This window comes from Furipterus horrens, unplaced genomic scaffold (genome assembly GCF_987537825.1).
Source record: "Furipterus horrens unplaced genomic scaffold, mFurHor1.1.pri manual_scaffold_7, whole genome shotgun sequence".
NCBI lineage: Eukaryota > Metazoa > Chordata > Mammalia > Chiroptera > Furipteridae > Furipterus > Furipterus horrens.
In genome coordinates this window covers 38,750,897-38,764,620 of record NW_028327177.1, presented here as the reverse complement: position 1 = coordinate 38,764,620, position 13,724 = coordinate 38,750,897, and the positions used below count along the sequence as shown (strand labels likewise).

Here is a 13,724-nt window from a genome sequence, read left to right as displayed (position 1 = left end):
TTTTTATATATTTTTGGTTTCAACTTGCTAAAATTTTGTTTAGAATTTTTGCCATCTATGCGCATGAGGCATGTTGGTTTGGATTTATTTTCTTGCAATATCTTTGTTTTTATTGTTATGGTAATGCTGGCCTCATGGAGTGAGTTGGGTGGTATTTCCTCCTCCAATTTTCTGGAAAATTTGTATTGATTTGATATAATTTTCTCCTTAAATGTTTGGTAGAATTCACCAGTGAAGCCCGGTGGTACTGAAATTTTCCCTGAGAGAAGATTTTTAAGTAAAATGTCAATTTCTTTAATAAATATAGTAATGTTAGATTTATCTGCTTCTTCTTTCTAATTTTTTCTTGAGTAAGCTTTAGTCATTTTTGTTCTTCAGGGAATTTGTACATTTTATCTAAGTTGTTGAATTTATTGGCTTGTAATTGTTCATAATGTTCCCTTATTATTTTAATATCTGTAGGATCTGAAGTAATACCACATCTTTCATTCCAAACTTTGTAGTGTATCTTTTTTGTGCTAATTAGTCTGGTGTATTAATTTTATTGATATTTTTAAATCAACTTTTGGTTTCATTGATTTTTCTCTTTTCTTTTTCATTGATTTGTACTCTGATCTTTATTATATCCTTTCTTTGGATTATTTTAGTCCAATTTGCTTTTCTTTTTCATGTTTTATAAGGTGGAAGTCAGGGTCATTGGTTTGAGATCTTTGGGTATTACCTCGCAAGTGCTTTGGTGCCCTTCACAAATTTTGATGTTTTGTGTCTTCATTTTCATTCAGTGCAAAATAGTTTCTGACTTTCCTTTTTATTTCTTCTTTGACCCATGGATTTTTAAAAATTGTATATTTTGATTCCAAATATTTGGAATTTTTTCAGACATCTTTTTGTTATTGGTTTCTAATGTAATTTCACTGTAGTTGGGGAACATACTTTGTATGACTTGAATCTTTATAAATTTACTGAAACTTGTTTCATGGCCCAGTATGTGGTCTATCTTGGCAAATGTCTGGTGTGCACTTGAAAAAAAATGTATATTCTTCTGTCTTGGAGTTATCTTTAAATGTCAGTTAGGTTAAGATGGTTAATAGTGTTGCTTAAGTATTCTATATCTGCTTTGGTCTGAATGTTTGTGTACCCACCTCCACCCCCAAATTTGTATGTTGAAATCCTAACCTCCAAAGATGATGATGGTATTAGTAGGTATGGCCTTCATGAGGGTTCAATCCTCATGAATGGAATTAGCACTCTTATAAAAGAGATTCCACAGAACTCCCTAGTCCCTGCTACCAGTTAAGGACACAGAAAGGAGATCCTAGGTATGAACCAGGAAGAGGGTCCTCACTCAACCATGCTGGCACCCTGATCTCAGACTTACAGTCTCCACAACTGTGAGGATTAAATTTCTGTTGCTTATAAGCTACCCAGTCTGTTTTCTGTTATAACAGTCAGAATTGACTAAGACAATATACTTGGTAATTTTCTCTTTATTTGTGCTATATTATGAGAGGGTTTTTGAAACATCTGCCTATGAGTGTGAATGTGCCTGTCTTCCCTTGAAGTTGTTTCAGTTTTTGCTCATGTATTTCGAAGCTCTATTATAAGGTGCATAAATGTTTTTTACATCCTTAAGATGAGTTGGTGTCTTCATAATTATGAAGCGACTTTCACTTTTCCTGTAAAAGCATTTTCTCTGAAATCTTCTTTGTATGATATTAATGTACTGCCCTAGCTTTCTTTTGACTAGTGTTATAATGGTACAATATATCTTTTTTCATCCTTTTACTTTTTTTTTTCACCCAAGAAATTTTTTCATTGCATTTAGAGAGAAAGGAAGGGAGAGAGAGAAAAACATTGATGTGAAAGAGAAGCAATGATTGGCTGCCTTCTGTTCATGGCTGGATCGGGGACTGAAGTTGCAACTCAGACATGTGCCCTGACTGGGAATCAAAACCATAACCTTTTGGCTACAGGATGATGCTCCAGCCAACTGAGCCACACTGGCCAGCCTCATCATTTTACCTATTTGTATCTTCATATTTGAAGTGTAGTTTTTTTATAGTCAACAGATAGTTGAGTCTTTTATTAGTACATTATGAAAATTTTTAATTGGGCTGTTTGGACATTTAATGTTATTATTGATATTAGTTATGCTTATGTCTGTCATCTTGCTCTTTGTTTCCAATTTGTCTTATCTGCTTTTTTGTCCTTTTCTCTCTTTTTCTGTCTTATTTTGGTTTGAGCATTATAATTCCTTTTTTTTCTTTGTTAGAAAAAAACAACTTGTTTGTTACAACTCCTTTCCCCCACTTATCATGATGGTCATATTAGGGCTTAAACATACATTTTTAATTTAGTCTGTCTTCTACCTAAAATAGTCTTCTGGCTTCTCCATTTACTTTATTATTCTTAACATCCCCCTGTTTATTTTGTACCTACCAGTTATGCTTATTGATCCCTGCACCTTTTCACCCATTCGCCCCCTCCTCCTCCCCACTGACAACCCCCAAAATAGTCTCCACAGCTATGATTCTGTTCCTGTTCTAGCTGTTTGCTTAGTTTGTTTTGTTTTTTTTAGATTCGTTTGTTGATAGTTGTGAGTCTGTTGTCATTTTAATGTTCATAGTTTAGATCTTCTTTTTCTTAAATGTGTTCCTTTAACATTTCATATAATAAGGGCTTGGTGATGATGAACTCTTTTAGCTTTACCTTGTCTAGGAAACACTTTATTTACCCTTCCATTCTAAGTGACAGCTTTATTGCATAGAGTAATCTAGGTTGTTGGTCCTTGTTTTTCATCACTTTAAATATTTCTTGCCAGTCCCTTCTTGCCTGCAAAGTTTCTTTTGAGAAATCAGCTGAGAGTCTTATAGGCACCCCTTTGTAGGTAACTCTGGTTTTATCTTGCTGCTTTTAAGATTCTCTCTTTCTCTTGAACCTTTGGCATTTTAATTATGATGTGTCTGACTGTGGTCCTCTTTGTGTCAAGCTTGTTTGGGACCCTCTGTGCTTCCTGGACTTGTATGTCTATTTTCTTCACCAAATTAGGGAAGTTTTCTTTCATTATTTTTACAAGTAAGTTTTCAATTTTTTGCTCTTCCTCTTTTCCTTCTGGCACCCCTATGATTCAGATGTTGGTATGTTTAAATTTGTCCCAGAAGTTCCTAAGCCTCTCCTCATTGTTTTTAATTCTTTTTTCCTCATTCTGTACTGGTTAACTGTTCTTTTCTTCCTTATGTTCCACATCATTGATTTGAACCATGGCTCCCATCTCTTCACCATTGGTTTTGTGTGGATTTTTCTTCATTTTATCTAGTATAGCCTTCACTTCTTCCCTTATGCACTTGCCATACTCAATCATGTTCATGCACATTGTTATCAGTGTTTTGAACCCTGCATCTGTTAGGTTGGCTATCTCCTCCTCGCTTAGTTCTCCCTCTGGAGCCTTGATCTGCTTCCTCTTTTGGACCATACTTCTCTGTCTGAACTTGACAGGCTCCTGTGTTTGCCTCTGTGTATTAGGTAGAGCTGCCATACCTATTACATTGTAAGGGGCAGAGCTTTAGGTATTCATCAGTGCTGGGTGACCAGTTTCACAGCCTTGAGGCACTGTATGTGGGGGAGGGGTCGGAGAGGGAACAATGCTACTTGCTTGGCCCTTACTCCTTTTCCAGTCACTTTATCCGCTTCCCATATGCAACTGGCACCCCTCTAGCAGTTTTCCTGGTGGTGGTTCCTAGAGTGAGTGGGTTTGCTTATGTTCTAGAAACATGGGGGCCCTCTAAATGGACTTTCCTGAGAGACCAGCAATTTCTTCCACTGTCCCAACCCCCACTGGTTTTCACAGCCAGAAGCCATGAGGCTTTATTTTCCTGGCACTGGAACTGTGAGCTCTGCAGTCTGGCCTGGGACCGGGATCGCTCCCCAGGTGTCCCTCTCTGCTTTTATAATGTGTGACTGCTTTTCTGCTGGTCAGTCATAGGCTGCACCCACTGCCTTGCCACCACCACTACCACCACCTTCATATTGTATCCTCCCCTCCTGGCTCTGCCCCTCTCACCCATCTGGATAAGTATTACTTCTTTATATCTTTGTTTGTTGAACTTCCATGCAGTTGAATTTTTGCTGGTTCTGGTTGTTTTTTGTTTTGAGGTAGATGTAGTCCTTCTCATGGTTGTGGAAGGAGGGAAAGCATTTCTACCTACACCTCCATCTTGGCCAGAAGCCCCAAAGCTCTACTCTTAATAGTCACCTCACATTTTGAGGAGAGGAAGAGGAAAGTTCTAAGAGTCTATAACGAAGGCCTTTTGGTACAACCACTCTGTAACATGAAGTGTGACTTGTTTAGTCTGCCTATTTAATACTTCTTAAATCTCCAGAATAATATAAAGGTTTGCTGTGAGTAGTGATTTATAGATTGTCTGGGCCAAACTTCAGAGCTCTGGGCCTCCCTTAAACACGCCAGTGATATTTTCAAAACACAAGAGGCCATTGACAGATTGCAAATCAGTTTTCACTCTTACTTGGTAGTCATTCTACAAACTTGGTTCTGATTGTACTTCTGTTCACCTGGGTAAAGTTGCAGTAAGAAAAATTTGCTCCTAAAGATTTTAATAGTGTATAGGATGTCCTAACATAGGCAGTTTACTGTAGTTTGAGGGCTTATTTCTGGACACTAAAAAGCTTTTAAAATTGTTTTATGAATTTTTTTGAGCCGAACTGATGACAATTGCTGGAAAGCCAAGTCTCAACAGATTGAGAAAATGCTTAAAAGAATGATGGTTTTGCACCCTATTTTATACATTATAATCAAAGGAGAAAGAGTAAGAGCGTTACATGAAAGGAAAGTGAAGAAATCTCTGAGACTGGATAAAAAGTAAAAGAAATAGACGCATACTTCTTTTACATAGATGGACATAGGATAGTTAACAGTTAACAACTCACATAATAATAATAACGATGAGGGGATTTGTGATCTCTGCTCTGGTTCGGTGGTTGTCGTGGTTATGCTTTGAGGTATCTGGAAAAAAGAAAATTACTTTGCTATTTCCAAGGTATGTTATCAGGTATGCTATCGTAGTTGCAAAAAAAAAGCCAACAGACAGGCCCAGCTGAGGTAAAGACTGACCTTTATAAGAGAAAAATACCGGCCTAGAACGTGACTGCCCACCATGAAAGCTTTTTACTTAGAAAGTATTGATTTCAGGCCATCCTATATGATTACTTTAGGTCTCTGAGTTTGTTAGTCCACATATAGGCATCCCCTGGCTGGTTTAGTACGTGGCCCCTTTTTTTTTTATCCATACCTCCTGCTTTTGGTCATAAATCAATCCAAAGGATGCACCAATCTTTTGGTTGGATAATGTGGTCCCATGGTGCTAAGGAGGCTCATTTTTAGGAAGTCCTAGTGTCGGCATTTGTCTTGCTGAACAATAGACCATTGAGGATGGGGCAAGTCAGGGCTGAATTTTTCTTAAAAGGGGAAAGCAGGTAAATATGAGGCAGTCAGATCCTATGGGCCTTCATTAAGAAGAACACTCTGGATCATTTTTAACCTATAAGCTATCATGAGCTAGGTTTGCTGTCTGTTTCCCTTCTCTGTATTTTGCATCTTTCTTATAGTTTGAGGGGACACCATATACCTTTTCCGTTTTTGTAATCTGACCATGAGATGAGTTCCCATTTACTGTGGCTCATCTACTTCCTATTGGAAGCACTCAAGTACTGTTCATTATTAATCTGACTCCCACTAATTGTACAATGAGAAGCTGTAACTTGAAGGTTTATTCGGGGCCAAGGTTGTAAGAACACAATGTTGTAAATTACAGTTACTCTCTATAATTCCAGAGGCCAGAGGACAGTAGGATTTTGATAAGTAAATTTCTTGTGCCTCGCCTGCAGTTATAAAGGGTCATGTTTGTATAGTTACTTCACCATCTATCTGAATTAATATAGTTAGTAGTCCTTGTTGGGTTAGGGGGTAAGCACATTCCCATAATTAGGTTCTAGTGTTTATACATAACTTCATTCTCAATATTCCTTTTCCATTAATTTTCTACAATTTCCCTTTTTCTTAGTTTATTTCTTTTTACTCATTCAGAAATTATCAACTTAGTAGGGCGAATTACTTCCTTTTAACTTCTCTTAAAAACATATACATCTCTTTTCCAATGCATTTGTTATAAATTTTAAAAGAGAAGCCATAAAAAAGGGTATTATAATATACCTTCAGCAATTATTAACAGTTGCTTTACATGCACAAAGTTTGAGAAAATCCCAAAGAACTAGTGTAATTATTATTATTAGTATTAGCAGACAGATAAAGACAATCAAACTAATAAAGTTCAATATCAATTTGTAGGTATACAGGTCTTGTCAGTGTCTTAGGAAAGCTGTCTATCTCTGATTTCAGTGGCTTCTTATCCTTGATAAATCCTTGGTCTCTGCTGTAGGTGGAGACAAGTGTCAGAGACAGGGGCAGATGTCCATTTGCAATTCAGCACCTGAAGAAGTCCTTCCCAACAATGTTGGAGTGAGTCTTTAATGAATGTCTTTTCAAATGGACAAAAATCTCCTGTCTGTAAGTCGTGGTCTTTGAAGTCTTTGTCTCTTGGGAGTGCACTGTGAAATGAATGTTACTAGTTTATCAGTCCCTATAGCTGCTTAATGAGCCTTGATAATAATGCAGAGTGTTTCCTTTTAATAAAGTTGATTCACATGTCCTTTCATCCAGACTCAGAGGGTTGCTGGTGACTATTTCATAAGGAGAAAAGCTATGTTTACCAAAAGATTTTAGGCTGAGGAGCTGTATAGGGAGAGCTTTTGACCAAGGGAGATTAAAAGCTTCTGAAAATTTACCTAGCTGAATGTGATGAGAATGCAGTGGAGACTCAACATGATGAGGAACATAAACAAACAAGAGCCCAGAACTAGCTTTTCTGTTTGCTTACACATGTCCATAAAGCAGCCCCAGTATCTACAAGAGCCTTAGTAATTTCCTCTTGTTATGGTCATTTTAATTCCTCCTAAACTATTAATAAGGAGAAGGGGAAACACTCTCATAGTTTTCAGAGTAGCCCTATGCTTGCTTCTGTTTCTTTTCTCTTTCAAAATCCCATTTCAGTTTCCTATAATCCTTATTAAGGTGGCCTAGCTTTCTACAATAAACAAATCCTCTACAGAAGTTTCCCAGCAAACTCTTTTTAGTAATTCTGTTACTTTTGCTCCCAGATACCAGTAGGTATATTACTTAGAATAACTCAGAATATCCAGGGTCACATATTCTAACAGTTAAATTAAATTCCTTTGTGAATGCATCAGGGTCCTGGAGAAAGTAGGGGAAAACTTTAGGTAGATTCTTTAATTCTGTTCTAGTCCAAGGAATGTATATAATTGATTGTTCCCCTCTGCCTGAGACTGGCTTTTCTCCAAAGGAAGCTGCCAGAATTTCTGTTTTTTCACCCCTAGTTTATCCTGGTTTGGTTTTCCATTCTCAGTGTCCCCTATGTCAGCAGGGAGCTGTGGTGGAGGAGGTGAGAAGAGAATGAAAGAGGAGGAAAAGAGAGTACGGACAACAAAGTAAATGGTACAGCAGAGTAGTTAGAGATGAGGAAAAAGTGTAGTGTTGGCATTGAGCAGCTTCAGAAGCCTTCCTTAGTTCAGAGACAGGCTCTAAAAGTTCTTAAGAAACTTCTTTTAAAAGAGAGAATTTATCTGTCCTCCTGCTAGAAGCTTCTAACATCCAATCAAGACATACTTCCTATTCATCAAGTTTAATTTTAGAGTTGGCATTTTCTAATTTTGCATGCCAAAAGTTAATTTAGGCTCCAAAAAACCCCCTTCATTTTGGCCATCTTAAGTTGATATTTCTAGTTAAATCTTCTTATTTCTGTAAGTACTTGCAAGTAAAGGCTTTCTATTTATTGTGTATTTGCAGGAGTAGTAATGGGAGTTTTTGGCCTTGGAGGCATGATTTCCTATGTTAATTTTAGTGATATCTGCAGAGTCTGAACAAATTTCTAGGGATATTGTATAGTGGGTTGATGTGTGCCACTTATGGGTTGAGCTCCAAGGGGCTGTCACCTCCTGAGTCATATTTAACCTTCTTACATGTATTAGTTTCTCTCCCTGGCTATCTAATACAGCCATGAGGACTCAGAGTGCTAAATAACCAAACTTTATGTGTCTGTCCCTGGGCAAGTCAACTAATTAATTACAGTTGAGTTGGAATTCCCTATGGGACTCCTGCATGTCATGGGGCTGCCCCCTGACACCTCTACAAAGATTCTTAGTCATATGTGAATACCCAAGATTTGGGCTGGAGGGAGAAAATGCTCCTTATCTTCAGAGCTGAACTAGTTCAGGCCCTCATTTATCCAGGAAAGGGTTTGTGTTCACCCTCAGAAAGCAATTCCAATGGAAAAGCCAAAGTTAAAAGCCATCCACTTATTTTTCTCCTTCTGTCCTGCTTTAGCCTGGGTTCTCTCAAAGGTTAACCTTTAGTTCTACCTCAAGGATTTAAAAAAACAGCTGGTGGGACGCAATGGGCCTCTGCTGGTACCAAGCATGCGGTCAGGTCAGCAAGGTGGTCCTTGACGGACTTCCTTGGAATCCTGCCACCCTACACCAAGTAAATGTCAATAAAAGAAATGTCCATCTCTGGTCAGGTGGCTCAACTGTTTGGAGCGTCATCCCATGCACCAAAATGTTGTAGGTTCAATCCCCATTCAGGGCACATGCCTAGGTTGTGGGTTTGATTCTCTGCTTGGGGCAAATATGGAGGCAACTTATTGATGTTTCTCTTTCTCTCTCTCATGAATAAAAAAATATCCTCAGATGAGAATTAAAAACAAAACAAAATGTCCAAACCTATGAGAATTTTTTATGATTTTATTTGAGCCAAGCTGATTACAATTGCCAGGAAACAAAATCTCAACAGATTAAGAACATGCTCCCATTAAAAACTTTGCTAGTTTAGGGGGGAGTAATGGAGAAAAAATGGGACAACTGTAATAGAAAAACAATAAAAAATGAAACAAACAAAAAAAACTCAAAAAACTTTGCTAGTTCAACTCCAAGAATGCTATGTGATTCTTGTTTATCTTATTCTTCAGCATTTATTTGAAGTTAGAAGGGAAACTCCTACAATCTTATTTTCATGAAAAGAAAAAGCAGTGTTTTAATTATAGCAAGAGAGAGAGAGAGAGTTTAAGGAAAGCTGAAATAATTATACTCATGAATATATTTGTAAGTATTTACTATGGGTTTATCACTTGTTTGGGCAATGGGGGACAAAGAATGGGTAGGTTACTTTTTATTTCTATGCATTTCCACGAATGTCAAAGATTTAGCCTTCCAAACAAGTCTTATTTAATACTAATTTATTTTCCCCTTTTTTGAATCAGTCACATATAACTGTCCTGGCTAGTGTGAAGTAACTGGTATTACTTCAGTGTCATATAATTTCAGACAAAAACAGAGAATCTTACTGTTGTAAGTAGCCTAATTGTAGATGAGTATATAATTTTTTAAAGGCTTTTTGAGATATTGAAAGTAGCTTTTTCTTTCCCATTATCTGTGGCCTGTGACATCCATTAAGTAGCTTACACTTTAGTTTTGGAGATAAATATTATAAATAACAGAGAATACAAAACAAAGTCATCCTGTTAAGTGCCCAGTTGAATGGTACAGATCCTAAGTATTATAGCATTTTATTTTATAGAGGTCCCTGAGCTGAGCTATTGTAGTCTGGACAGGTAGCTAGTACTGAGAAGAGGTATTCTGAGCTGGGAAGAAGTGTGCGTAAATCTTCAGTGGTGGGAGTGTTGGCTGTATGTTGTGGATACTATTCAGTGAGGAGAGAGTCTGTCCGACAGATATGTACACAGAGAGTAGCTGGAGATTAGGTGGGAAAGGTCGGTGACGGTCAGATCCAAGATCCTGAGTTTTTTGAATTTGTACTTTCTACAGAGATGGCAATGAAAATGAAAAGGGCTATTGAAGAGACTGTAATACAGAAGGCTAAGGACCTGGTGACTGTGAGGATTGAGAGGGAAGAAGAACCGAGGATAAGAGTGTTGAACTAGGATAAGTGTTCCTGTTATTAAAAGTAGAAAAACCAGAGAGCTTGAATGAAGTGATCCTAGAGATCCCTGATGCTTTTTCTAAAAATTCCCAGTTTCTCTGTATGGCTTCTAACTGGACAGTGCTTTCCCTATAGTGACGTTGAGTCTGGCAGGATGATATGTAGTTGGAAGGACTTTAGAAGTCATTAAATCATCTGGCCTCATCTCTTCATTCTACAGATAAGGAAAATGAGGGCTTCAAATTTTGTGACTTCCCTTAAGGTCACACAGCTAGGCTGACCTTGTGGCACTATCTTCTGAAATTCTTGTAGCAGAAGTTATTGTATATTAAGCCTGCTTGTTGGCAAAATGACCCTTGTATTTCCTCACAATTAACTTAGTTATTGACTTCATATCTCAAATAGTTTTTAACTTTCCAAATTCAAATACATTAATGGTTAAAATAATTTCTAACGAGTGGTCGAATTTTTTCGCCTTTACCCATACATGCAGTCGCAAAGCGTTTTAGAACTCTGTGGGCATTAATGCCAAACTTGACCTGCGTGGAATGGGTTTCCTGAATTCGAGTTTGACGCCTACCCTGCCCCAGGAGCATGAGCCTAGCCAGTGCCTTGAATAAGTGAACTGTTTAGTTAAGATGCGCGCCCAGTCCTACACATTAGCTGAAACCTGTAGAGAATGCCTTCTTTTTTCCTTCTCAAGCCTCTTTCTTCATCTTACCCCCAATGGCTATTTCCTCCTTTTCCTGGTTTCCTTGGCCTGTGCCCTGCCCTTTCTCCCTCGAGGGTTCACGCTCCCACAGGTCCTTTGCATTTTATTTAGGGTCTTCCTTGAGCACCTTGTCTACAGCTACTTTAGGGTTCCTGGCCCTCTAGTGTGCAGAGGGCGGGGCTGAGTGAGCATAAGCCCCGCCCCTAGATTTGGGCGGGGCCCACGGTGAGACGGCGACATCGATTGGTGGGGGGCGGGGCCTGCATCGGGGGTGGGGTTTGGGATAGGGAGCAGTGGCAGTGCTGCTGGGGGCCCGAGGAAGGCGCAGGATCCCGGTGCTGTGTGGCGCAGCTGTGGCGGCGCTTCCCGGTGGCCACGCGCCGGTTGTGGGTCCCAAAGGTAAGTGTGGGGAGAGGTCCCGGTGGCTCACAGGGTAGTTGGAGGGACTCCAAGGGCACGCGTGTTGGAGGTGTAGTTTGGCTCGACCGCCCAGGTGCTACTTGAGTGCCGAGTTATGAGCGCGGGCACAGATCGGCAGCCCCTGCCGGTGTGAATCCCCCACGGGAGGGGTACACCGTGTAGGGCCGTAGCTTTGCAGCACTTGTTCATGGCATTAGCTCCAGGATAGAAAACATTTGCGTTGGACCACACACCCTCTTCCCGAATGTGGATAGACCTCCGGGGCTGCAAGAGATTTTATATTCTTTAAAATATATTTCTAGTTCGTGATTCAGGACTGTAGGAGATACTCCATAGTGAACTTGCGGTGTGGTTTTATTTTGACTTAGTCTTACTCTGTTTGCAGGAAGAGTGAAGCTAGTAATGGGACTATTAAACAAGGACATCGGTCTACTTATTAATTGTGAAAACTCCGGCAATTTGCTTAACTTCTCTATACCTTTGTTTCTGCATATCTGAAAGGGGGACAAATAATAGTTCCACTCTTATGGGATTATGAAAATTAGTGCCTACAATAGTCAACTATAATGTTGGCTATTTCCTTTATTATGCATTCACATGGGCATTAATCTTCAAAGTTGTCACCCTTTTCCCACAGAAATTTTTCTATAAATGCTTGGGATTCGTTTGAAACAGTTTCAGAGTCTCACCCGAAAAAGTCTCAGGACTTTTGTCTTAACACTAAAGGTGTCCTCACCCACCTTGTCCCAAATCAAATCCAGTGATACAGAAATCTGAGTCTCACAAGTTGTTCTCAAAGCGGGATGAAAAAAGACAGCACTTTTAGAGTGTAGCCTCATTTTAAGCACCAAGATCTGGTAGGTTTGTTTTTAAAAAGTTTATATTCCTTTATACAGAACTTATACGTTTTGCTATTTTGGGTGGGTGCTTATTTGTAAAATTATTGAAAATGAGGTAAACAAGAGTAGCCCAATACATAAATGAACTAAATATTGTAGAAACCATAACTTGCCACATAGAATCTCAGAATTGAAGAGAATCTGAAAAATCAGACCAGCTGTGCTTTACAGATAAGGATGAGGCCCAAAGACCCAGAACCAATAAATGGCAAAGCTTAGACTAGAATTCATCTGAGCTAAGCAACAAATTATAAAACCAAAGGATGATATTACTTCTGGTTTTGATGATAATACTGTTTTTATTTTTGACAGTTTTATTGTGCTGTGATTTTTTTTCTTAGCAACATCCTGCTTAGTAGCTTAATTGCATGATTCATAATCATTTTTTAGCATCTTTGATTTAAATCACAAGTCTCAAAGTTGCTACATCAATGATTGCTTTGAGAACAAGATGATTGTCTTCTTAAACTTTGTACAAACATGTTCTAATAGTGCTTTGATTTTGTTGTTTTAAAATGCAGTCCTTTCTCTTATGTAGGGAATGTAAACAGCAAGTATAAACAAATTGACCTAGTAGGCAGTTTGTTATCACTGTGTTATTGATGAAATTTTCTTGATTGGGTAGTATAGAATCAGGAAGTGGGACACTGAATGCTAGCCCAAGGAAATAGGACTGGATCACCAAAGAGGTGTATTGCAATTGCTGACAACTTCAAAAGCATCGTGGAATGAAATTACATGGAGATCCTGGTGTGTTAGTTGCTGACTCTTCCCAGGTTCCTTGCATAGTTCACTCCCTCACCTCTAGGTGTTTGTTCAGATGTTATTACCTCAGTTAGACCCTCCTATTTAAAATCCTATGCAACCCCACTTTTCTTGTAATATATATTTATCTGTTGATTTACATGTTTATTATCTATTGTCTGCCACTTAGTAAATTCCATGACAGTAGAGGTGCTTGCCATTTTTTTCCCCCACTGTATTCCTAAGTGCCTAGAAATAGTGCTTGCCACCAAAACGTGTCAAATGCCTTGATCTGATGCAGACATTTCCAGCTAGGGCTACTAATTACTTAAGCCAATTCACTGTCATTTTGCTCTGCTTTCCTCCTCCCCCTATTTCTAATTATTTCTCCTGGTTACCCAGGAATAAAACCTGGAGACAATGTTAATCCCTCCTTCTACCTTGCCCTTTACATGAAATAGCTGCTGACTTATGTCTCCTTTTGGTATTTCGTTTTTGTTTTTTTGCAAGCCCGCATTCCTATTGATGCCAAATGCCCATTTCTTCAATCCTTCCACTTTTTCTCTGATTCTCTGCCCTACAGCCTTACCCTGAGTTCTCTTTTCAAATATTTTTTAGGTCTTCACCTACAGAATGAAATCCAGTGGCATTCAGAGTTCTCTACAATATGTTCTCAAACCCACTTTTGTCTTCCTATTTTTGTTAATGAGCAGGTCTTTTCCCCCAAGTGGGCAGGAATTCAGACAAACTGGACAAATGACTCTTCCTTGTTTGTACCAAACACTGTGCTATCCTTTCTGTTGTGTGTGCACAGCCTTCAAAACCTTTCTAACATGTCTCCACCAGTCTAAGTATCTAGACAAGT

The 13,724-nt window shown here is 38.7% G+C and overlaps 1 protein-coding gene across 6 annotated transcripts in view; it reads left to right on the top strand.

Annotated features, from left to right (window-relative positions):
* Positions 1 to 13,724, top strand: part of SGK3 (serum/glucocorticoid regulated kinase family member 3) — a 117,321-nt gene that overhangs the window by 46,738 nt on the left and 56,859 nt on the right. For 5 of the 6 annotated variants that reach the window (XM_090283615.1, XM_090283611.1, XM_090283610.1 and 2 more), the window contains exon 1: positions 11,107 to 11,195. The exons of the other annotated variant lie outside the window; for it this stretch is intronic. The gene's annotated coding sequence lies outside the window, so the exon portion shown is untranslated. Of the gene's footprint in view, positions 1 to 11,106; positions 11,196 to 13,724 lie in introns of those variants that run through there. 6 annotated transcript variants of the gene reach the window in all.